The sequence below is a fragment of the Oryx dammah genome, unplaced genomic scaffold, assembly GCF_014754425.2.
Source record: "Oryx dammah isolate SB20612 unplaced genomic scaffold, SCBI_Odam_1.1 HiC_scaffold_25, whole genome shotgun sequence".
Lineage (NCBI taxonomy): Eukaryota > Metazoa > Chordata > Mammalia > Artiodactyla > Bovidae > Oryx > Oryx dammah.
Genome location: NW_024070209.1, coordinates 79937493 through 79964306, shown reverse-complemented (window position 1 = coordinate 79964306; position 26814 = coordinate 79937493). Strand labels below are relative to the sequence as shown.

The 26814-nt window shown below is 44.3% G+C and overlaps 1 protein-coding gene across 2 annotated transcripts in view; it reads left to right on the top strand.

Annotated features, from left to right (window-relative positions):
* Positions 1-26814, top strand: part of KCNS3 (potassium voltage-gated channel modifier subfamily S member 3) — a 47242-nt gene that overhangs the window by 1864 nt on the left and 18564 nt on the right. The window contains exon 2 of one of the 2 annotated variants that reach the window (XM_040225005.1): positions 20956-21056. The gene's annotated coding sequence lies outside the window, so the exon portion shown is untranslated. Of the gene's footprint in view, positions 1-20545; positions 21057-26814 lie in introns of those variants that run through there. The other variant, XM_040225007.1, reaches the window with a different exon arrangement.

Sequence of the window (26814 nt, the reverse complement as noted above, 5' to 3'; positions counted from 1 at the left end):
CAGTATTGGGGTAGGGAGAAGATGATCATGAAGTACTCTGAAACTCGGAATCCAGAGCTTGCTGTGAATATTTTAAGGAGACTTGAAGAATCTGTTTTGCCTCTGTCTGTGTCTGAGCCATCGTTACCTGGAAAATCAGCCTGAACGAGAAAAGCCCTTAATGAATGCAGCAAAGCTAAGGTTTTCCTGGTCAAGTATGTGAGAGCAAATGGGGAGGTTGGAAGCAATCTTCGTTCTGTTCAGAAATATTAAAATATTAAAAAGCCAATGCTCTGACACTTGAGCTTGCCAGCAAAGCACTGGCTAAGTTTTTTCTTCTTCCTTATTATTTTAAAGAAAGGGAGGGAAGACTGGGCACTTCAGCCACCTCTTCTGTGTCCAGTGAATTTCATCCTTCAGAGACTGCCTCCCTGTTCTATCAGAGTTCTCCATCTGCCCTGTGTCTGGCATTTGGGGCTGGGATGTGTGTCAGCTCCAAGAGAGCAGGCATCACAAGGGTTTTCCTCCTCCTCTTTTTTTTGGCCATGCCTCGAGGCATGCAGGATCTTCATTCTCCAGTTCTCCAGACAAGGGATGGAACCCAGGCCCGCTGCAGTGGACGTGTGGAGTCTTAACCACTGGACTGCCAGAGAAGTCCTCTTCTTTATCCTCCTGCAATGTGGGAGACCTGGGTTTGATCCCTGGGTTGAGACGATCCCCTGAAAAAAGGAAATGCTACCCACTCCAGTATTCTGGCCTGGAGAATTCCCTGGACTGTATAGTCCATGGGGTCGCAAAGAATCGGACACGACTGAGCGACATTCACTTTTTATCACAATATCTGTCTATATAAACAATAGCATTATTGGCTGGATACCATATGCCAGCTACTCTGCTTGGCACTTTTCCAGGCATTATCTCATTTAATCCTCAAAACGCTCCCATTGGGAAGTGAGGCTTCCTTTCTTGGTCACAGTATATCTGTGGGAGCCAGCAATACATGGAACTCCTGCAGGGTGCTCTGAGCTAATGGGAGACTGCAGGATGGGGCTGGACCCAAGGTCTCACTAGTAGGCAAGGACAGCTACCCAGGAGGGTTGGAGGCAGAGGGAAGGGTGGGTGTGCTACGGTCCCTGCTGATCAATTATCAAGAATGTAGATCTGCCCAAGTACCACTTGTGTGAAAAACCTACTAAGACTGGGGACCTGGGTTCCAGCCTGATTTCTACCTGCTCATGGCTCCTAGACTTACTTTGCTTCTCATTTAGCTGTGAGGATCTTGCTGCTAGACATTGTTGTTACCCTGAACGAGGCACTATGTTAAAAGCTCTTGATGCATTAACTCATTTCATCCTGATGACAACCTTAGGAGATAGGCTGTTTTAATACTCCATTTTTTATTTTATTGGCTTAAAACAACAGGAAAAAATATTCTTCTACAGTTCTGGAGGCTGCTGCTGCTGCTAAGTCACTTCAGTCATGTCCAGCTCTGTGTGACCCCATAGACGGCCTGCTACCAGGCTCCTCTGTCCCTGGGATTCTCCAGGCAAAAACACTGGAGTGGGTTGCCATTTCCTTCTCCAATGCATGAAAGTAAAAAGTCAAAGTGAAGTCGCTCAGTCGTGTCCGACTCTTAGCGACCTTATGGACTTCAGCCTACCAGGCTCCTCCATCCATGGGATTTTCCAGGCAAGAGTACTGGAGTGGGGTGCCATTGCCTTCTCCGTTCTGGAGGCTAGCAGACCCAAATCAAGTTTGCCCACAGGCAAGGGGAATCTGTTCCTGGCCTAGTCCAGTTTTGGGTGGCTCCAGGCCTCCCTTGGCTTATTGCTACATAGCTCTGATCTCTGCCCCCATGAATCACCCTATTGTAGATGAGAAAAAAAGAGACAACTGAGCCGCATGTGTAAAGTCACAGAATGAGGATGATGGGAAGCTAGAATTCTGTCCCTTGCAGTCTGGCTGTGGAGCTGGAGCCACTGCTCGATTCCTTTTTGTGTCTCCCTCTGCCCTGCGCTTAGTAGGACTCAGGCTGGGCTTGTTGGATGGTGACCTTGAGAGGTGGCTTGCTGTTATGAAGCAACTTTTTGGTTGCTTCTCCCCTTGAAACTCCCCATCTCCTCATCCCCATTCTCCCCATCTCCCCTTGAAAAGAAACTTGAAAACTATGCTAGAAAAATATTCTTTTTTCTTTGGCCAATGTTATCCTCTCTCCAGTGGAACTCTGCCCAGCTGGTTGGGAAAAAGGGAAACAGACCATAAAGGTCATGGGGTAGGTAAACATGGCTATTTCCAGAAAGGTTGTTTATTATCAGTGAGAAATCCAGGAAAATCATAGGACAGTGCACTTTCTGTCAAATCCATTAAAAAAGCCAGCCAGTAACCAACTCACAAAAAATTATTGTGTGATTACCTGATGCTGGAAAAGGTTGAAGGCAAAAAGAGAAGCAAGCAGCAGAGGATGAGATGGTGAGATGGCATCACTGACTCAATGGATGTGAATTTGATCAGACTATCTCTGTGAGATAGTGGAGGATGGAGAAGCATGGCGAGCTACAGTCCATTGGTTCACAAAGAATCACTAAGTACATGACTTAGTGACTGAACAACAACCACCACCACCTTGTGTCCAGTACTGTAGGCACTAAGGACAGGCAGAATCTAAGATATATTCTGCAAGCTTCAACTTACAGCGGACTTGGAGAGTCAAGATTAGCATGCATAAGACAGAACCACCAAGATGCTAAATATGAGTCCTGATAAAAATCACACTGACTTTGTCATCTTTGTCTAGCCTACTGCAGTTTGCAGAAACCTCACAAGGTTATCTCATTTCAGTTCTCACAGTAATAGAGTGCAATAAGTGACAGGCTGAGGGAAGGTTAGGAAGTTCAAGTTGCAGATGAAAAAAATAAGGCAAAGTGAGTGAGACTTGGATTTGGCCATTTCTAGGAAATGGCATCCCAGTCCGGTATTCTTGCCCAGGAAATCTCATGGACAGAGGAGCCTGGCTGGCTACAGCCCACGAGGCTGCAAAGAATTGGACATGCCTGAGCTAGCAACATGCACAGGAGTCTTCTGACTCCAGGTCCATCATTTTTGTGTCTCACAAGGAGGGCAGTGGATGGGGAGGGTCCTTGGAGGTGGTGGAGTTTGAATTTCATCCTGAAGCTGGATTTTGGCTGTCTCTCTTGGCTAGCTAGAATGCTTAGTTGGGGCAGGGGAGAAGAAGAAAGTACCTTTTACTGTTGTTGTTTTATTTTTGCATTCAGTGACCTGGTAGGTGAAACTTGGAGAGAAATCACAATTGTGATGAACACAACAACAATATTGGAGTGTGCAGTCAAATGTAGAAGCTGATTTAGAAAAAGTCCATCCTTGTCTTCCTTTATCATTTCTTAAGATGAGCCTTTGCAACTTTGTAACATACATCTATGGGCTATAAAAGTTAACTCTTCTTGCTAAGCTCTAAGTAGTTCCTAGATTAGTTGATAGTATTTTTTTGTTTGCAGACAAGGGGGTCTTGCTCTCTTTGGGATCCTGCAGAGCCTTGCATGTTGTTTGTTATTTTTTTCAAGTTTTTCCAGCACATTTCTGCTTACATCCTGTTGGCCAGAATTGTGTAAGAGGCAGAGAAAGAAAGCAGCCTTTTATTAAAAGATTAAATATAATGATTAAGTTTTTTAATTGTTGTATAGTTGAGTAACAATGTTGTGTTAGTTTCAGGGGTACAGCAAAGTGATTCAGTTATACATAGATATGTATCTATTCTTTTTTAAAAAATTATTTTCCTGTTTAGGTTGTTACATAATATTGAGCAAAGTTCCTTCCTGCACCATAGTTTGTTTGGAGTAGATACCTTATAAAATTGTCTTTAATTGCACACATGTTGGATGATAATGACCCAAGACCTCCTTTTAGCCAGCAACACTATAGATAAGCAATTCGCTTCAGTGTTCTTGCCTGGAGAATCTCAGGGACAGAGCAGCCTGGCGGGCTACAGTCCATAGGATCCCAGAGTTGGAAACGACTGAAGTGACTTAGCATTATAGATAAGCAGTTAGTGCTGATAGCAGCTAGCTTCAGTGTGCTTGCTGAAGTTCCCAACAAATGAAGCATCCTGCTGATGTCCTGAGCAGATTACCTGAGCCAACTGAGTACCCAGCAGATGCTCACCCATGCTGACCTAATGATTAGCTTCTGTGGTCGTGTATATATCCTCTTTACATATACACATTTGCACAAGCATTTATTCAACAAGTATTTGAGTATCTACCCTGGGTTATGTACTAGGCTGGGGCTGGTGAGGAGACAGATGTTAAACAAATAAATGCAAACACTTAAGGAGTGGCAAGAGTTCCAAAGAATTGCATCTGGGAGAATAGTAGGGATGGGGTTGCGGGCGCTCGTTTAGGTGGGGGAGCTGGGAAGACCTTACTGAGGAAGAGACCTTTCTTTCTGAGAGGTGAAGAGGAGTTTATCACATTGAAAAGGCAGAGAGAGAGAGAGAGATTTCCAGGCTGCGGAGGGTGTGAAGATTCTAAGATAGAAATGAACCTGGACAGTTGGAGGAACTGTAGGAGAATCGGCCAAGGTGCTGGGAGGAGTTCAGAGAGGAAGGCAGGGGCCAGGTCATGCTGTGCACTTAGGGCCAAGTTCAGGATCTTAAGAGATTATCACCAGGGCTCTGGGGAGGAGTTCATGAATTTGTGGCAGGGCAATGTCAGGAGCCAGTTTATGTTTCTAAGAAGATCACCCGTGAAGGCTGTGAAAATGAGAGTAGAGACGAAGAGATTGGAGAGGTTCTGGCGTGGCCATTGGGAGGCTAGTTAGAGGCATGTTGGAGAGGTGAGACCTCAAGCCAGCTGGGACTGAGTGAGAATGAATAGGGAGTGAGGAAGTGGAGATCCTACAGGCGTAGGCCAGTTATCAAAGGGAACAAACACAGGGGTGAGGGCAGGGGAGGCTTGGCGTCTGTGTCTGTCCGTGTGGAAGGCAACTGTGGCCAAGGTTAGGGAGCTGAAGCCAGCTCCTCCATAAACCAACACGCACCCATCTCTGATTGGGGACTTATACAATACTAGCACTTCTAGAAGATTAGACATTCCTCTGGCTTTGTCTTCAGTCGCTAAGTTTGAGTGTGTTACTTGTCCTTCCCTGCTTTTCTCCCCACAACCTGGCAATTTTATGATTAAAAAAATAGATGATCTTTCTACAAATATTCTTCTTCCATAGAGTCATTTAGATGTGTTAATTTGGATCATTTTTATAAATTGAATTAGGAGAACTATGAGTGGGTATGTGGGAACATTTGTGGTGAAATTCTAAGCATTTGGTCTTTGATGATCACCAGCAAGCTGCTTTCAAACTGACTTAAATGGAAAGACATCCGTGATCAGCGTGCTGCCGGGGAGATGCGGAGCCTCTCCCAAGATGTATGGGGGCGAGGCCTGATGGGGAGCGTCAGGCATGGCTAGAAGCCAGCTTTCTGCATCTCAGTGGAATCCTTCTTTACTGGGTCTTCCTCATCACATGGGACTCTTCCTTTGTACCCACGGGGATCCCGTAAAAAGATGCAAGAGAGTGACATATGGTCTATCATCTGGGAACCCACGTGTAGCAGAATATGCTGGCCTGTAGATCAACAAGGAGCATCACAGGGAGCCTGATGGAATCTTGAAGAAATGATGGACTACCCAATGATCAATCAATCATTGAAGGGAAATGACAGCATAAACAGGACCAAGGAATTGAAAATTACTCCAAAGATCAGTGAAGAGGCATCTGCCTCTTGAAGGCTGCTTTCAGTAGTGCTGACTTATATCCTGACAAATCATTAGTGTGTTCAGATAAAAGAATGCCAGCAGACTAACATTTTGGGCTTGAACATGTTTGCTTTTTTTTTTTTTTGCTTTCATTCTTCTGTCATCTTGTTTGGCTTTCCTAAGTCCTGATCGGCCTGCCAAGGTTAACCTAAAATCATGACTTGGGCTTCCCTAGTGGCTCAGATGGTAAAGAATCTGCCTGCAATGCAGGAGACCCCAGTTCGTTTCCTGGGTTGGGAAGATCCTCTGGAGAAGGGAGGGGCTACCCACTCCAGTATTCTTTCATGGACAGAGGAGCCTGGCAGACTACAGTCCATGGGGTCACAAAGAGTCGGACACAACTGAGTGACTAACAGTTAACACTTAACGGTCTACTTAAGGTAACAAATTTATTGGCTAAAGAGATGGGAGAACTCCAGGGTTAAAGACTGTAGTTTGCATATTTGGATTGCGAAGAGATGCCTGGATTCTGGCAAGGGTATTTCAGCATTTTGGTCTTTGAGGTCAATAAATCATACCTTCTGGATAGTGTTTTTTTTGTGGGTTCTTAAGATTCCAGTTTTCTAAGTGTGGTACCTTCATGAGGGGGTGTCATGAGAACCCACCTGTGAATGCAGGAGATGCGGGGTCGATCCCTGGGTTGGGAAGATTCCCTGGAGAAGGAAATGGCAGCCCATTCCAGTATTCTCGCCTGGAGAATTCCATGGACACAGGAGCCTGATGGGTAACAGTTCACGGGGTTGCAGAGAGTGAGACATACCTGAGGACTAAACAGCACCACCTCATGAGGGCCTGCCCACTCTCCTCCTCTTGGTGATTAGCTCTTGCCTGGCTAAGATTTAGCCCCTTGGCTCTTTTAGGGTTGAACCTTCTTGGTGAAGCTTGTCTCCTCCTCCCTAAATGTGTAAATACAAAGTGTCATCATGTAACAGTGTTTATCTATCTTTCTTTGAGGAAGTATAAAAAGGTATCAGTATCCTCATACCTTCTCATCACCTCCCTAAATCACACATCCTATGGTGTAGGCGCTCCGGATATGCAAAAATAGGAATCTCATGAAAGTTCATATGGTGCCTGAGAGCTTTACCTTTAAGCCATTTCCCCAAACTTCTGGATCTAATTAGAAATAAAATGTCAGCGGGCTACCTCTTTTTGGTGATGAACCCTGAATTCTCTTCTTCCAGCTCCTCCAGACTTAAAATGTGGAAGCTGCAGCACACTTTGCCTTCTCATCTCATGCCTTTTATTCAGGGCTTTGAAGTAGAGAGTATCCAGTAGGATGTACAGTTATGTAACGGGACCCTCACAGCTCCTGAGTTAGCTTTTAGTTGCTTTTTTACCAGTTGCTTCTCTCACCCACGTCAGCAGATAAGAGCACACCAGCAAACCCTTCATTTGTAAGTTAGTATCAGCAACTTGGAAATACTGCTACTGCTAAGTCGCTTCAGTCGTGTCCGACTCTGTGCGACCCCATAGACGGCAGCCCACCAGGCTCTGCCGTCCCTGGGATTCTCCAGGCAAGAACACTGGAGTGGGCTGCCATTTCCTTCTCCAGTGCATGCAAGTGAAAAGTGAAAGTGAAGTCGCTCAGTCGTGTCTGACTCTTAGTGACCCCATGGACTGCAGCCTACCAGGCTCCTCTGCCCATGGATTTTCCAGGCAAGAGTACTGGAGTGAGGTGCCGTTGCCTTCTCCGAACTTGGAAATAATCCCCACTTACATGCTATTTCTGTTGCAGGGCAGGGCTGTGTTCCCTCCCTGTTATGTGACCTGAGGTCAAACTATGGTGGAGGTAAGGACGATAACGGCGACCTCCTTCAAAAGGTCCCCTGCATGCACTGCTGCACTCAGTGCCCCCAGCCCTGCAGCAGGCCACCGCCGACCCGCGCCTCTGCCTGAGACTCCTGGACACTCACGGGCAAGTCTGCGTCAGTCTCTTGTGGGGTCATTGCTCCTTTCTCCAGTTCTGTCTCAGATTCTGTGGAAGCTGGAATCAAGATTGCCAGGTGTAATATCAATAACCTCAGATATGCAGATAACACTACCCTTATGGCAAGAAAGTGAAGAAGAACTAAAGAGCGTCTTCTGCTCAGTCGCTTCAGTCATGTCTGACTCTTGTGATCCCATGGACTGTAGTCTGTCCATGAGATTCTCCAGGCAAAAATACTGGAGTGGGGTGCTATGCCCAGCTCCAGGGGATCTTCCTGATTCAGGGAAAGAACCCACATCTCTTAAGGCTCCTGCATTGCAGGCAGATCTTTTTACTGCTGAGCCACCCGGGAAGCCCGTAGAGCCTCTTGATGAAAGTGAAAGAGGAGGAGAGTGAAAAAGTTGGCTTAAAACTCAACATTCAAAAAACTAAGATCATGGCATCTGGTCCCATCATTTCATGGCACATAGATGGGGAAACAATGGAAACAGTGACAGACTTAATTTTTTTTTTTTGATCTCCAAAATCTCTGCAGATGGTGACTGCAGCCATGAAATTAAAAGATGCTTGCTCCTTGGAAGAAAAGCTATGACCAACCTAGACAGCTTATTAAAAAGCAGAGACATTACTTTGTCAACAAAGGTCCGTCTAGTCAAAGCTATGGTTTTTCCAGTAGTCACGTATGGATGTGAGAGTTGGACTATAAAGAAAGCTGAGTGCCGAAGAATTGATGCTTTTGAACTGTGGTGTTGGAAAAGACTCTTGAGAGTCCCTTGGACTGCAAGGAGATCCAACCAGTCCATCCTAAAGGAAACCAGTCCTGAATATTCATTGGAAGGACTGATGCTGAAGCTGAAGCTCCAATACTTTGGCCACCTGATGTGAAGAACTGACTCATTTGAAAAGACCTTGATGCTGGGAAAGATTGAAAGTGGGAGGAGAAGGGGACAACAGAGGATGAGATGGTTGGATGGCATCACCAACTCAATGGACATGAGTTTGAGTAAACTTTGGGAGTTGGTGATAGACAGAGAGGCCTGGAGTGCTGCAGTCCATGGGGTCACAAAGAGTTGGACACGATTGAGCGACAGAACTGAACTGAACTGAAATGCTATTAGATGTTGGGGTAAGTTTCAGAATGCCCCATGAAGGCAGAGTTAAATCATGAGGACTGGAACTGGAGGTGGTTTTGAGCAGTGGACATCTGGGACTGTGTGGTGTAGATAGGAGGGGATGGAGTTGTCTCTCCTGGGTACAGGGTCCTGCCCCCCACACCCATCTACACAGCTACATACCCTACACACCCTAGAGGAGGAAGGGTCCCATTAGTGTGGACTGATTAGCTGAGTGGACGAAGTAGACAGGTCCACAGAAAGTACCGTATTGGGTAGAGAGTTCCAGTTTTTTGCATGAAAAGAGTTCTGGAGTTTCAGATGGTGTTTGCATGTTATTATGAATGCTTTTAATACTATTGAGCTGTATACTTCAGAATGGTTGAGGGGGTAAATTTTAGGTCATGTGTATTTTACTACAATAAAAACTCAGGAAAAAAAAAAGAAATTGCGATTACATTGCTGTGAAATTGCATTTCCAAATGTTTTAGTCTCAGGACCTGTATATGCTTAAGAGGTTTTGTTTTAAGCTTTTGTTAATGTGAAAGTCACTGAGTCATGTCGAACTCTTTGCAACCCCATGGACTATATAGTCCATGGAATTCTTCAGGCTAGAATACTGGGGTAGGTAGCTATTCCCTTCTCCAACCTGGCAGCTTCCCAACCCAGGGATCGAACCCAGGTCTCCCGCATTGCAGGCAGATTCTTTCCAACCTGAGCCACCAGGGAAGCCCAAGAATACTGAAGTGGGTAGCCTATCCCTTTTCCAGGGGCTTTTTCCTAATCCGGGAGTTGAACCGGGGTCTCCTGCATTGCAGGCAGATTCTTTACCAACTGAGTTAGCAGGTAATGTTTATATTAGAAATGAAAATAGATACATTTCAAATTAATCATTAATTCATTTAAACTAATGGTAATAATCTCATACCATGTTAACACAAATGGTATATTTTAATGAAAAATAACTATCTTTTTTTAAACAAAAAATTATAAGTGACACTGTTTTACACTTTTACAAATTTATTTGTCTAGGTTAATAAAACATAATGGAATGCTTAGATTTGCTTCTCTCCTAAGTCTGTTATGTTCTCAAACATCCTGTATCCTCTGGAAAACTCCATAGGACACTTGTGAGAATGAGAAGGAAACAGGAAAATAACTTCTTAGTTTATTATGAAAACAGGTTTGACCTCATGAACCCTTTAAAGAATCTTAGGAACTCCAGAGGTCCCTGACGACACTTTGAGAACTACTTGGCTGGCTTGCGTGCATGCTCAGTCGTGTCCAACTCTTTGCAACCCCATGGACTGTATAGCCTGCCAGGCTCCTCTGCCCATGGGATTTCCCAGGCAAGAATGGAGAGTGTTGCCATTTCCTCCTCCAAGGATCTTCCTGACCTAGGGATCGAACTCACATCTCCTACGTTGGCAGGTGGATTCTTTACCACTGAGCCATCGGGGAATCACTTGAGAACTACTGCTATAGAATAAATCCACAGCCAGATTAACTTTTGGTTATGTTATATGTTTTTGTCTCTTTTCATGTCATACTATCTGATTTTGGACCTTCACCATTCCCTGTATTGTTTACGATTTCAAGTGAAAAAACTAGGTGGCTCCTGAAAAAGAGAAGTATCATATCATTTGTTGTTTTCAAGCGTGCATTCCTATTTACTGTGGAGTGAGGACTTCTGCTTAGAAGGTCAGGAAGAAAGTCTGCCTCTGGGGCTCTGTCCATGTCACTGCTGTGCTTGCCAGAGGGCTTGGGGTCTCTCCTTTTCTTCCTTCCTGTTCTACCCTCACCTTGTTCTTCCTTGTATGGAGAACTTTGAAACTCAGAGAGAAGTGAGCACCCTTAGGATGTAGACTGGAGAAAGGAGAGGTGTGCAAATTAATTTTAATAGTCAAATTGAAAACTCTTTTTTAACTCCCTTTTTAATGAAACAGTAACAATAACAATTGATGAAAGCAACCACAGGATTGGAAACAATATTTTTTCTACCCATATCTGGCAAAAGAAATTCTAGGGCATTTTAGGAATTTTTAATTTCAATGCTAGTCTACAGTTTGAATTTGCGACAGATATATATGATCATAGGGCTTCGCTGGTGACTCAGACAGTAAAGAATCTGCTTGAAATGCAGGAGACCCAGTTTCAATCCCTGGGTTGGGAAGATCCCTTGGAGAAGGGAATGGCAACCCACTCCAGGATTCTTGCCTGGAGAATTCCAAACTGGGGCTTCCCAGGTGGTGCTAGTGGTAGAGAACCCACATGCCAGTGCAGGAGATGTAAGAGTTGCAGATTTGATCATTGCGTCAGGACAATCCCCTGGAGGAGGAATGGCAGCCCACTATGGTATCCCACCACTGCCAACAGTGTGTTTGGACTTCCCTGGTGGCTCAGACAGTAAAGCATCTGTCTACAATGTGGGAGACCCGGGTTTGTGCCCTGGGTTGGGAAGATCCCCTGGAGAAGGAAATGGCAATCCACTCCAATACTATTGCCTGGAACATCGCCTGGTAGGCTACAGTCTATGGGGTCACAAAGAGTCAGACACGACTGAGCGACTTCATTCACTCACTTATAGTATTCTTGCCTGGCGAATCCCATGGACAGATGAGTCTGGCAGGCTATAGTCCATAGGGTCACACAGAGTTGGACATGACTGAAGCAACTTAGCATGCACACATAGGATCAAGGGGAAGAGTTTATGATCAAATATGGGGATCTCTATGTTATTGGCATTTTTGTTACTTGAGTGTTAACTATTTACTCAAGGGTTGGCAAATTTTTTCTATGAAGGGCAAGATAGTAGTATTTTAGAATTTGAGGACCGTGCATTTTTGGTTATATCTACAAATGGTCCTGACATGATATTTTGACTTACTGTTTTTCAACTTTATGATGGTGTGAAAGCAATACACATTTAATAGAAACTATACTTTGAATTTTGAATTTTGTCTTTTTTGTGGGCTCGGGATATGCCATTAGATTCTTTCTCATGATGTTGGGCAGTGGGAGCCAGCTGCAGCTCCCACTCAGTCACGTGATTCTGACTCGCATCCCCTGGGGATCTCATTATTTTATAATTTTTTTATATTGATAAAGTTAGGAGTGAGTCATAGTGGATAGTTCTTGGCAAAGCGTTAAAAAAAAAAAAAGTCCTCCCAGTTTGGTTTCCAGGAGCTGGATGTGGATATTTGTGAAGCATAAAAACATTTTTTCTCCCTTCCAAATAATGGATTAGATGTTACATAAACCATCATATTTAAAATGTTAAGTGAAACTTCTTTTTTCACTCCATGAAATAAATAGTCTCTGTGACAACTTACTACAGCAACAGACATTTGGCTGTCTCAGAGTTTTGTTGTAAATATGTTGAGGATTTATGATTTAGCAAAATCTGTGACTTCTAGCAGCAATAGATGCTTTTCTACAATCCTTTGGAAAGACCTTGATGTATCAGGGGCACAGACTAGGTAGAAATGATAACTTGGTCAGACATTCTCATCCCACATCCTGGAACCTCCAGGGAAGACTGTATGGTGTAAAGGCACCCTCTGAACAGGCTTCTTCACTCTTGAGCAGAAAAATCCTTGTTTTTTTTTTTTTGTTGTTGTTTTTTTACCGTTAGGTGGAACATTCATTTATTCAGGATCCCACCAGGCATCTCCCACTTGCCTGTTGTGTATTGGGTGCTGATATCACTGTGTGTCGGTGATATTACTGAGAAGTACGGATCTGTAAGCACCGAGTATCATGCCTGTGTAACTAGAGATGTGTGCATGGATGTTTGGGCACGTGAACACGTGTGCAGTGCCTCAAACAAGAGTGTCCTGGAAGAGATGACACTGGAGCTCGTTTCTTGAAGACCAAACAGGAATTAACTGAAAAAGGAGGGAACCAAGGGGACAGCTTCAGTGAGATTTGGGAAAGAGAGTGTACCTTGTGGCTGGGGATGGGAAGGAATATGTCGCAGCCCAGGAAGAGGGCTTGGAAGTAGTTGGTGGATCAGTGGTCAGAGATACAGGTGGGGATGTTCTGGCTTTGACATCTGTGGAAGGAAGTTTGAACTCTGTCCTGAACACACTGGGGAGCTACTGTAGGTTTATGGAAAGTGTCGACACATTCTGACATGTAGTTTAGAAAAGTCTCTGTCTGCTTGTGGAGAGGGAAGGGGTGTTCGTGAGAAGTAGGGGTGAGATGATGTCACTGACTTGACTACGAGTGGGATTTGGGCCATTAGGGACCTCAGACACCCACAGAGGTAATTTGACCTGTTCCTTGAGACCTGAAATTCCTTCGACTTCTGCAGTATTCATGTTGTTGTTCAGTTGCTCAGTCGTGTCCCACTCTTTGTGACCCCATGGACTGTGGCCCACCAGGCTCCTCTGTCCATGGGATTTCCCAGGCAAGAATACTGGAGGGGGTTGTCATTTCCTCCTCCAGGGGCTCTTCCTGCCCCAGGGATTGAACCTGAGTCTCCTGCATTGGCAGGTGGCTTCTTTACCACTGAGACACCAGGGAAGCCCGTACGTTATTCATACTCATATTCATAGTTATAGTTCTAAGGTCGAGAATAGAGAACTCTGTGGGAAAGTTGAATGGACTTTTCAGCCACACATCAGTTTCCTCTTCCTGCAGCCCTCTCATTTCCTTTGGGTAATTATTCCTCCCCATCTGGTTGTCTTGGTGGGATGGTGGTAGTTAAGGATGCCCGAGATTCCGTCTGCCCCAGTCCAGCCATGGGACGGACAGACAGTTCGCCCAGCCTGTCAGGTGTCTGTCAGTGGAGGGACAGCAGGATGGAGGAGCCTCCTGGTGTGTTCCTTGCTCTGCCTGACCAGACTGCTTCTTCTGTCAGTTGTTTCTGTCTCCGTGTCCTTCAGAAGTGTCCCTGGCTCCTCTCTGTGGCCATGTGTGCATCTTCAGGCTTCTCTTTGGCCCACAGAACTTCAAAGAGCCTTCTGTCTGACACAGATTGGATTTGTCAGTGAGCCAGCCCAGTTGCTGTTGTGTGTATCCAAAGAGCCCTTGGTGTTGTGAGAAGTGTCCAGAGGCCTCACTTCATACCTGAGCACGAAGACTAACCTCACAGCACTTCCTACTGGTTTTGAAAGGGGAACAGGGCAAACGCAAGAAGGGTGTTGGCTGGAAGCGAGTGAGGGGTGTACTGAAAGAGACACAGGACGCTAAAGCTCTGCCGGTGAATTTTGCTGGCCTCTTATTGTTGCTATGGGTGAACCTGGTGCAGGTGTGTCTACCTGGGGGGGTGGGATGGGGTAAACGTAGCATCAAAGAGATGGGTCAGTCTCTGTGTACTTAGAATTCCAGGTCTTACTCAGATGACGCTCAGGGCTCTGGCAATGCTTAATGATAAAATAGAATAATAAGTATTTATATAGTGCTCTTCTTAGGTGGTGTAATGGGAATGAATACACCTGTCAATGCAGGAGATGTGGGTTCTATCCCTGGGTGGGGAAGATCCCCTGGAGAAGGAAATGGCAGCCCACTCCAGTATTCTGGCCTGAAAAATCCCATGGACAGAGGTGCCTGGTGGGCTGCAGCCCATGGGGTCACAAAAGAGTCAGACATGACTGAGCCCGCATGGCCTTGGTCTTAGATTAAGTTTTGGGCAGATTCAGACTCAAGCAATGTGGATTCAGAGTTTATCCTGAAGGCCAAGGGAGCGATCAGAGCATGTTAAGGTTGTGCATTTTATTTATCTTTTTTCCTTAAAAAAAAAAAAAAAAAACCTTAAATTGGAGGATAGTTGCTTCACGATGTTGTGTTGGCTTCTGCTATACGACAGCATGAATCAGCCATAGTGCACGTGTCCCCTTCCTCTTGAACCCACTCCCTCCCATACCCCATCTCCTCTAGGCTGTCACAGAGCACCAGTTTGAGTTCCCTGTATTATACAAGGCTGTGCCTTTTAGAGGGTAGCTTTAGCTTGGATGGAAGAATGAATTTGAGAGTAGAGAATGTGGACAGGCCTGGGGTGGGGAGGGCAGTCAGAAGTCTATTGAGTAAACCATGGAAAACACTGTGTGTCTGAATTGAAGCAGAGGCAGGAGAGAGAGGGGAAGGAAAGGGACCTGAGAGATGCTTGGGAACAGAGGATGAAGGGAAAGTGTACACATGTTTTATTTCAAGGTCCCATTAGGACATTCGAATGGATACATCCAGTAGGCAGTTCTGTGAATCCACAAGATAGGAGGGGGCTCTAGGCTGGAGTTTCACACCTGGGCTCTTGAGTCGAGTGAAATTTTCAGGAAGAAGAACAGCGAGATGAGAAACCCACGGGATGGGGGAACTGAAACAAATTTGAGGTCCATAGGCTGTATCCAGGCTACAGATCTGTTGATTTGGCTAACAGTATTAAAACATTAACCATGAAATTGATGACATTGAAAAAGTTGGGAAAGTTCCTGTAAAAATAAGATTAATGGATATCCTTGACAGTGTGGGGTCATCTGGCCACCTGATGCTCACAGATGAGGGGCAGTGATTTTTTTCTGGCAAGACTGGTGCTCTCCAGGTTGTCACAGTGGCCAGGTGACCTCCTTTTTCATCTTACCTAGTCCCTGCAGGTATTTTATTTTGTGAACTCAGATTTAAGGGTCGGGGAGAGGAAGCAGAGTCTCATAGGAAACCAAGATTAAGTAGCCAAAGAAGTGGCATCCGTGAACTGCAAGGGCTGGGAGCTGGGCAGAGACAAACGCCTTCAACAAGCAAGTCACCCAGAGATGTGACGCGAACTTCGGCTTTGGTTGTTTGGAGGTGACTTTACCAAAACACTTAGTGCAGCATTAGGGCAAGCATTGTAGGAGAAGAAGGAAGGATGAGTGTAAAAACTGTTTTCAAAAAGCTGTGTTGCAAGGAGGAATTTGGAAGATTTTTCTGTATTTTGTTTATTTATTTATTTGACTGTTCCTGGTCTTAGTTACGACATGGGGGATCTAGTTCCCTGACCAGGGATTGAACCTGGGCCCCTTGCTTTGGGAGTGTGGGGTCTTACCCACTGGACCACCAGGGAAGTCCCTATTTTATGTTATTTTTTAATATGTGAGTGACTTGAGCATGTCTGTATAGGGATGTATGTTATATAAAATAGAACTTCTTTTATTTGTCCTTGACTTATCTTTTATAACTACAAGAAGTCCAGTCTTATGTTGCCTGGTTGGCAGATTATCCTACAAGAGGAAGGTTGTTCTTATTAAAACCACATGCTCCTGGGGTGTAGCATCGAGTGAGGTGCTTTATATATCTATGAAGATAGCGCTGTGAACTTCAGATTTTATCAGTATTAAAGACAGCTCTGCTATTTTAATAGATAAGCAGCAAAGCCTTCAAATGGGTAATTCTGCATTTTAAAAGCAGCAGGTTAAGTCAAGCAGTATCCATGTAGTGATTTCTTATGTGTATTTACTCATGCCTTTGTAAGCTGTCCATTTCCTTTTTTAAATCATTTGCCAGGTAAAATCTGTGTGATGATCATATCAACCAGCATCACTTCTACTACATTCTGAGTTAGTGTGCTTTTATTGGTTGTATGCCATATGCCAATCTTTCTATTTACTTTTTTGTATTTGTTATGCTATAACTTGATTCATAACTTGTGTGTGTTAGAACTTATCTATTTTGTCTTTGATGTAAAACTCTTTTTATTAAGGAAAAAAATGTATCTCCTATCTGCAGTGGCTGATAAGTAAGCTCCTTTTCATCTGTGGTGACCACAGTTTCAAAAGCATATTTTGTGAGATTTTTCTTTCCTCCCAGTGGGCAACAGAGACTTCAAATTCGACATGGTGTGGAAGCAGCCAGTAGTCAAGATATGTGATAAATGTCAACCAACTAATTGATGCATCAATCAATTCAGTATGCAATTTTTGAGAACCTCATATGTGTCATGTGAGGTTCAAGGTGCTGGGGATACAGTGAAGCATAAGATAAAAATTTCTGCCTTTATGGGGCTCATATCCAAGTGGAGAAACAAACTATAAATAAGATAAAGAAACAAAGCATATATCTCTATGTATTTTACAGGTTAACAAATGCTAAGGAGAAAAAATACAGGAAGGAAGGGGGCTAGGAGGTTCATCAAGGGATATTTTAGATAGGACAAACAGGAAAGCATCATTTGGAAGCTGTTATTTGAGTAAAGACCTGAAGGATGTGAGGAAGAAGGATGTGGGTTTCAATCACCTGGACGCAGAGCATTTGAGGCCCAAAGATCAACCAGTGCAAAGGCCCTGAGGTGGGAATGTGCCTCACTTGGCAGGATTAAGGACTGTTACAGAGACCAGTACTTGCATTGGGAAGATCCCTTGGAGAAGGAGATGTCAACTCACTTCAGTATCCTTGCCTGGAAAATTCCACTCACAGAGGAGCCTGGTAGGCTACAGTCCATGGGTCGCAGAGCTGGACACAGCTGAGCAACTGAGCATGCAAACAAAGAGACCAGTATGCCAGATGGCATACTATGCCCAAGCCTTTGACTGTGTGGATCACAATAAACTGTGGAAAATTCTGAAAGAGATGGGAATACCAGACCACCTAACCTGCCTCTTGAGAAATCTGTTTTCAGGTCAGGAAGCAACAGTTAGAACCAGACATGGAACAACAGACTGGTTCCAAATAGGAAAAGGAGTACCTCAAGGCTGTATATTGTCACCCTGCTTATTTAACTTCTATGCAGAGTACATCATGAGAAACGCTGGACTGGAAGAAGCACAAGCTGGAATCAAGATTGCCGGGAGAAATATCAATCATCTCAGATATGCAGATGTCACCACCCTTATGGCAGAAAGTGAAGAGGAGCTAAAAAGCCTTCTGATGAAAGTGAAAGAGGAGAGTGAAAAAGTTGGCTTAAAGCTCAACATTCAGAAAACAAAGATCATGGCATCCGGTCCCATCACTTCATGGGAAATAGATGGGGAAACAGTGGAAACAGTGGCAGACTTTATTTTGGGGGGCTCCAAAATCACTGCAGATGGTGACTTCAGCCATGAAATTAAAAGACACTTACTCCTTGGAAGGAAAGTTATGACCAACCTAGATAGTACTTTGCCGACTAAGGTCCATTTAGTCAAGGCTATGGTTTTTTCTGTGGTCATGTATGGATGTGAGAGTTGGACTGTGAAGAAGGCTGAGCGCCGAAGAATTGATGCTTTTGAACTGTGGTGTTGGAGAAGACTCTTGAGAGTCCCTTGGACTGCAAGGAGATCCAACCAGTCCATTCTGAAGGAGATCAGCCCTGGGATTTCTTTGGAAGGAATGATGCTAAAGCTGAAGCTCCAGTACTTTGGCCACCTCATGCGAAGAGTTGACTCATTGGAAAAGACTCTGATGCTGGGAGGGGTTACAGGCAGGAGGAGAAGGGGATGACAGAGGATGAGATGACTGGATGGCATCACTGACTCGATGGACGTGAGTCTGAGTGAACTCCAGGAGATGGTGATGGATAGGGAGGCCTGGTGTGCTGCGATTCATGGGGTCACAAAGAGTCAGACACGACTGAGCAACTGAACTGAACTGAACTGATGCCAGATGGCAGTGAAAGGGAGTGAGAGGAGCAGGAGATGGGATCAGATGAGTCAGGCCAGCGAAGGGAACTTTTACTCTGAGTAAGATGGAAGTTACTACCGGAGTAACATGAAGTGATTGACAATTTTACATTCTTAACTTTTTTTGTGCCATGGAATCCTTTGGCAGTCCTGTGACGTCTATGGACCACTTTTTAAAATAACATTTTTAAATGCAAAAAAAAAAAAAAGCCATAGAATATAAAAGAATCCAACTGTAGGGAAATACAGTTACCAGAATATTAAAACCAATTTATAACTTAGCAATATATCTTCTTCTATATTAATTCATTAAAGACGATCTAGCCATTTTGGATTACTGCAGTTCCTGGTGCACTGTTCTACTCAGTGGTAGCTTCTAATTTTTCAGATATTCTAGAACAGTGATAATGCCAAAGCGTTTTTTGTTTTAATTTCTCTGACCACAGCTTTGACTAGACGGGCCTTTGTTGGCAAAGTAAAGTCTCTGCTTTTTAATAAGCTGTCTGCTACTGCTGCTAAGTCACTTCAGTTGTGTCTGACTCTGTGCGACCCCATAGACGGCAGCCCACCAGGCTCCCCTGTCCCTGTGATTCTCCAGGCAAGAACACTGGAGTGGGTTGCCATTTCCCTCTCCAATGCATGAAAGTGAAAAGTGAAAGTGAAGTCGCTCAGTCGTGCCCGACTCCCAGCGACCCCATGGACTGCAGCCCACCAGGCTCCTCCATCCATGTGATTTTCCAGGCAAGAGTACTGGAGTAGGGTGCCATTGCCTTCTCCAATAAGCTGTCTAGGTGTCTAGGTTGGTCTTAACTTTATTTCCAGGGAGCAAGCATCTTTTAATTTCATGGCTGCAGTCACCATCTGCTGTGATTTTGGAGCCCCCCCAAAATAAAGTTTGTCACTGTTTCCACTGTTTCCCCATCTATTTGCCATGAAGTGATGGGACCAGATACCATGATCTTAGTTTTCTGAATGTTGAGTTTTAAGCCAACTTTTTCACTGTCCTCTTTCACTTTCATCAAGAGCCCTCTTCAGTTTCTCTTCACTTTCTGCCATAGGGGTGGTATCATCTGCATATCTGAGGTTATTGATATTTCTACCAGCAATCTTGATTCCAGCTTGTGCTTTATCCAGCCCAGCATTTCGCATGATGTACTCTGCATATAAGTTAAATAAGCAGGGTGACAATATACAACCTTGACGTACTCCTTTTCCGATTTGGAACCAGTCTGTTGTTCCATGTCTGGTTCTAACTGTTGCTTCTTGACCTCCACACAGATTTCTTAGGAGGCAGGTAAGGTGGTCTGGTATTCTTATCTCTTTAACAATTTCCCACAGCTTGTTGTGATCCACACAGTCAAAGGCTTTGGAGTAGTCAAAGCTATGGTTTTTCCAGTAGTGACGTATGGATGTGAGAGTTGGACTATAAAGAAAGCTGAAAAATTGATGCTTTTGAACTGTGGTGTTGGCGAAGACTCTTGAGAGTACCTTCACTGCAAGGAGATCCTACCAGTCCATCCTAAAGGAAATCAGTCCTTAAATAGTCATTGGAAGGACTGGTGCTAAAGCTGAAACTCCAATACTTTGGCCACCTGATTCGAAGAATTGACTCATTTGAAAAGACTCTGATGCTGGGAAAGATTGAAGGCGGGAGGAGAAGGGGATAACAGAGGATGAGATGGTTGGATGGCATCACCGACTCAATGAACATGAGTTTGAGCAAGCTCCAGGAGTTGGTGATGGACAGGGAAGCCTGGCATGCTGCAGACCATGGGGTTGCAAAGAGTCAGACATGACTAAACGACTGAACTGAAAGCTGAATTTCTCTGACTGTTCCTTGTGACTGAATAGTTCAGGACACCTGGGATGTGGTCTCATGTTTCAGCAGATTCTCTGTATGGCCACATGCAATCCATTTTGCTTCTATAGAGACATCTCTCACCTGGGTAACTCCCAGCTCACCAAGGTGTGGATAGTACAAGTTCTTCATATTCTGAGAAGAAAGAATCTATTTAAATATGTCCAGGGATTTCCCTGGCAGTCCGGTGGTTAGGACTCTGAGCTTCCACTATTGAGGAATCTCTGGTTGGGGAACTAAGATTCCACAAGTCACAAGGTACAGCCAAAAAAAAAAAAAAAAAAAGAAGTCTAGGTCATATGATTACATCTTGGGCGAGTCCAGCCATTTTCTGCTCTCTACCTACTGTAGGCCTTTTAGTCCCCACATATTACACGAGTTCTTTCCTCTGCTTGGAGAGCAGCCTTACTCTCAACTGTTCTCCTTTGCTTGTTCGTATTTGACCCAACTCTTAGGGCTCACCTCTGATATACCTGGTCAGGCAGTGTCCCTGCTTCCCCGTCCCAGGGGACTCTTTACCTCCTCTGAACTGCAGCACCTTCTCAGTATCTCCTCTTGTATTGCTATTCTGCCTTGGGTTTGCAGTTGTTTATTTACCTGTTTACTCTCCTCCAGCATTGTCTAAGCTCCTTAAGCACAGAGGGCAAGAGCCATGTTGTGTTTTGTCTTCTGTTATTTCCAGGACAGGCCTGCCTTAAAGCAGACGGAATGAAAGGCAGAAGCTTGTAAGCCTACACATGACGCCAGAGCACGTCGGCAGAGGGCTCTGTCTCACCTGGACCTGTAAGTTGACTTAGTGTCTGCTCGTCTCTCTCCTCCCTTCCCAAATACTGACCGAGGCTGCTTATTACCTTTTATTTTCCCAAGTAGAAATAACTGTTTTTGTAATACTTTAAAGAAATTCACAGAATGCTGAGAGATACAGAATAGAAGGCAAAAATCACCGCAAATTCCATCATTCAGAGAGAACGGGTTTAACATTTTGGGGCATATTTGTATAGGTTTTTTTTTTTTCCCATTTCATAAAGGCAGACATAATTTATCAAGATCAGATCATGACACTGTTGTATTATAATTATTTTCTTCTCTTACTTACCATTTTGTGACTTACGTTTCTTGAATCTCTGGGCAGTGGAGTCCAGTGGATGAACAGGGCTTTAGAGCATTATTATTTGAATTTAAACCATCAAACCATCATTTAGGAGCTACTGACTCTGGAGAGTTAGTTAACTTCTCTGTTTGCCAGTTGCTCCCTCTGTAAAATGAACCCAGTGGAAATACTACTAGTCCAGGTGTGGTGAGGATTAAATGGGTTCAGGTGTGAACACTTAGAGAGGAGCCTGACTTGGTATGCAGAGCTGTTATAATCATGTAGCATTTTTAATGGCCACAGAGTATTCTTTGGCATGGCCCGCTCCTAATCTTATCTCACCATTCCCCTCTCGATGGACGTGTAGGTTGCTTTTTTACTCTTATGAATAATTAATGATTCAGTGACATCGTTGTATCCACATCCTTGGACATGGTCTGATTTATTTCCTCAGGATACATTCCAAAAGGTGAAACTGTGGGATTTTGTGATATGCGTTACTAGTATCCTCCAGATTTCCTTTAATCAGTTGATACTGCTACTATCATTGCATGATAGATTCCCCCCCTCCTCCCAGCCCTGTACCCACAGAACTGTTTCCTTTCAGTTGATCATTTTATCACTGTGTTAGTGTAGATGTTGGATGCATCAGTCATGTCATTGCAAACGTGGGGACAGATAAGACTGAACTCAAAGTCTAAAGTCCCCAGGTGGGATGATTTTCCTGTTTCCTGGCTGCAGGCTGAACCCCTGCTTGTCAGCCGTGAAGCTGGGGGACTCCTGCAAAGTGCAGGGAGCCAGGGCATTCCTCCCCCGGGGCCAGTGGAATGGTGGCAGTCGTGGACGAGGACCACACTAGGGGCAGTGGCAGTGTGGTTTTGCTTTTCTTTATGAGGTGCACAGCCTTCCACAGGACCCTTCTTACCTTCCTGTTTGTGGGTTGTGTTTGAAGATGACTCAGCATCGGTCTGCTGCCTTTTCTCCCCAGGGGAAGTCGTCTAGGAACATAACCCTGGGGGAGGACAGTGGTGTTCAGTTACCACGCTTGCAGCCCTTGGGATTTCTGGGGATGCTATTGCATTCACTCATTCTGGATGGCCAAGAGAAGTATAATTTGTATTAACCTTTCAAATATCATTTAGAGGCCTTGCTTTAGCAAGTACTTACTGGTTTTCTCTCTGAATACCAGAATTCCTATCAATTTATTTTTAATTCCTGAATATTTAGACCCTGGGAAGCTTTCATTTTCCTCTTGAGACAGAGCAAAAGGAAGGAAAAAAAAAAAAAAACCTTGTTAATTTAAAGATTTTTCCTATTGACTTAAGGTATTGCTTTTTTAATTGCCTCTATATTTTATATTTTAGGCTTCCCTTGTGGCTCAGGTGGTAAAGAATCCACCTGCAATGTGGGAGACCTGGGTTTGATCCCTGGGTTGGAAAGATCCCCTGGTGAAGGGAAAGGCTACCCACTCCAGTATTCTGGCCTGGACAATTCCATGGACGGTATAGTCCGTGGGGTCACAAAGAGTCAGACATGACTGAGTGACTTTCACTATCACTTTCATATTTTGTTTGTTATTTTATTATTGGAGTATAATTGCTTTATAATGTTGTATTAGTTTCTGCTGTACGACAGAGTGAATCATCTATATATATATATATATATATATATATACACATATATCCCTTCCCTCTTGAGCCTCCCTCTCACTTCCCCATCCCACCCCTCCAGGTCATTAGAGCACTAGCTTCCTGTGCTACTCAGCAGCTTTGCACTAGCTGTTTTACACATGGTAGGTATATATGTCAGCGCTAGTCTCCCAGTTTGTCCCACCCTCCCCTTCCCAGTCCACATGTTCATTCTCCACTGAAATTTGATAATTTGGAAAAAATAAGTCATTTGGAGATAGATATTCTCAGTAAACTACTTTCTGAATTGACTAGACAGGGTTGTATTATTCTGATTGCTTTGGATTATAGGATTTAAATATGATTTTACTGGCACATTAAATTCTACTATGGTGGCCTGATTGTGTTATTTTAACTTCATTTAAGCAAAACCCTTGACCACAGTTCTTACTAATGAAGCAAGCTAGAGGTAGGGTCAGCGTTTACCTTTTCTTCGTACTTGAATCGCATCATTACTCTTAGATTTTATGGGAAATTGGTCTGTAGATGATGAATAGGGGCAAGACTACCAAACTGATATTTTGTGGCAGATCAGAGTTTCCACAAGATTGGCAGATTTGATTAGGAGTGGGTGTGGCCAGCAGGAGCACCCAGCCCACAGGAAGTAGGCCATATTGTTGAAACTGTATGAATGTGTGACCCTGGTTGTTATTCTAGCACTGAAAATGTTAGCAAACAGAAGACCGACTCTCTGAGAAAATCACTAATCTTTACACTAGACTCAAGATTCAAGTTGTGTGACGCATGCTTTGACTTTCAACAAAAGGTTAACCTTGCTTTTATCTTTCCTCATTTGCAAAATTTTGCTTGTCTGACACCAGAAATGCCAGCACTGAATTCTAAAAGAATATGTTTTGGGGAAATTTCCCCAGCCCCTTTCAGCAGATGAAGTATTAGTACAATCTGTCATTCTGACCTTTCTGAACTTCCAGCTCCCATATAGGTGTCTGAGGTGTTTTTCACGCTGCTTGTTGATTTTGCTCTGGGGGGACATTTGGCAGTATCTGGAGACATTTTGATTGTCACACCCTGGGGGCAGGAAGGAGGTATACTGCTGGCATCTAGCAGGTAGCGTCCAGGCATGTCTGCATACTCAGTCGCTCAGCCATGCCTGACTCCTGTGACCCCATGGTCTGTAGCCCACCAGGCTCCTCTGTGCGTGGAATTTCCCAGGCGAGAATTTGGAATGGGTTGCCATTCCCTCCTCCAGGAAGGATCTGGCTCCTCTAGGGCATCTTTCCTACCCAGGGATCACACCTGTATCTCCTGCATTGCCAGGTGGGTTCTTTGTGACTGAGCCACCTGGGAAGCTTTTGGGTAGAGGCCAGAGATACTGCTAAATGTCCTGTAGTGCATAGGCCATCCCCCAGGTAAAAAAGAATTATCTGGCCTCAAAATGTCAGTGGTGCTGAGGCTAAGAGTCCCTGCTATAGAAGTTTGCAAGGTCAGCATGTCTCCAGGGAAGTTGGCGGGTTGCTAGGGGCGGGTACTCCAAGGTGTCATTTACCTGGTAACCTTATCACGGATCGGAGTCAGCTCTGTCTCAGACTTGCGACTTCAGAAACTCAGGTGTCCCAGAGCTGAGTAAATAAACTTCTGTTTGCTTTACTAAGTTCCACTCTTTAAATAGAAGTGGTGGACAGAGTGGACACTTGTGTCAGCTGCATAGCTTATTTGCTCTGTGTTGGCAAGGAAGCTGGGAACTGAAATCACCAGCAGGTGCCTCAAGGAGCTGAGAGTCAGAACAAGGGGAGATTTGGGAGTATGTAATGATACCTAAGACTCTGAGCTCTGGAGACTTAAAACCCCACTCAAGATGTATCATATCAGCGTTGGAGATACCGTGTCTTCAGGATAAAACTCTTCTCCTTTGGAAAGTGCTGGAATGGATCTTGGCAACCAATTTTGATCTTTGACACTTTCTTCCTCTGCTTCCATTGCTGATCCTCTGCCTTTCATTATCCATATTGATTCTTTTAATTAATTTACTCTTTAGTCTTGTTGGCTGGGGGGAGAGGAATTGGCTAAAAACAAAAATAAAAACAAAAACCTGTCAGGTGTCATTGTATAACAGAGACAATTAATTTGAAGATTGATATTAGGATACTGTCCCTAGCTGCAGGCTTCTCAGTCTTGTGGGTGGCACTGAAGTGACAACATTTCAGAAGAATGTGAGCAGAGCAGTGACAGAGGCTCTCAGCATTCTCTATACACTCAGAGGACACAGACCTAGGTGGCAAGGTCACTTGGAGTGCTGCTTTAAGTTCTCAGGTGCTGGTTTTAAAGTTTAATTTTGGAAGAGCAACATTATTCCTGTGATTCTCTGGGAGAATGATGCAGGGCATCATTATCAGTCTTGTGTACTGTCCGCTCGTCCGTTTGACTCTCCTCGTTCTGTTCCAAGATTGGATGTCAGGCCTCCGGGTGATGAAAGAGTCTGATCTGCCGCTTAATCTTCACCTTTCCCCTCTCAGTATTGGAGGCGGTCATTGTGTTCATTTTTGAAAGCTGTACTTAACCCAGCAGGAAATATAGTCAGGCTGGATGGGAGCCCAAGGATGCCACCGAGGGTCTCCCTTTGTCCTGTAAAGAGAGGAATTCTGTGGAGGCTGGAGATACTTGAATGAGGTTGATGTGTTTTGCCAGGATCCTGCTGAATCACTCAGCAAAGTCAGAAACCAGCATTAAGTGCGTAAGTGCAAAATCATGAATGCTCGTCTTTTTCTTTTTTTTTTTTTTTGAACAGTTGCACACAGATAGGGATGACGGGAACACAGAAACAGAGCCAGTTTGTGGGATTGTTCAGCAGGAAGAGGGGAAGGTGTCAGGTGTACACATTTTTCTTCCCCTCAAACCTGCTGGTTTGGGCCACATCTGCCATCTCTCCCAACCCTTCCTTATTTTCCCCCAAGGGCTAGAAGAGGATCTTGATTTTCTATACTCATTGATATCAGGCAGACCTACCTGAATTTGAATCTCATCTCTGATACTTACAGGTGTGGAGCTTTGGGCATACAGTGTCTTTAAGCCTCAGCGTCCTACCAGTAAAATGGGAAAGTTCCTGGTGTGTTGTAGGGACTCAGAAAATGCTAGTTATCATTTTACATGGAGAGGTCATACCCAGTGTATGAATGCCATAAGCAGGGGGTGAACTGACATAAACTCACATCAGTTCAGTTCAGTCACTCAGTCATGTCTGACTCTTTGTGACTCCATGGACTGCAGCACGCCAGGCCTCCCTGTCCATCACTAACTCCCAGAGTTTACTCAAACTCATGTCCGTTGAGTTGGTGATGCCATCCAACCATCTCTATGCTCTATTATACCCTTCTTCTCCTGCCTTCAATATTTCCCAGCATCAGGGTCTTTTCCAGTGAATTAGTTCTTCACATCAGGTGGCCAAAGTATTGGAGCTTCAGCTTCAACATCAGTCCTTCCAATGAACATTCAGGACCGATTTCCTTGAGGATTGACTGGTTGGATCTCCTTGCAGTCCAAGGGACTCTCAAGAGTCTTCTCCAACACCACAGATTAAAAGCATCAAAATCAATCAATAAATAAAAGCATCAATTCTTCAGCATTCAGCTTTCTTGATAGTCCAATTAATTCTCATATCCATACATGACTACTGGAAAAACCATGTCATTGACTTGATGGACCTTTGTTGGCAAAGTAATGTCTCTGCTTTTTAACATGCTGTCTAGGTTGGTCATAACTTTTCTTCCGAGGAGTAAGCGTCTTTTAATTTCATGGCTGCAGTCAC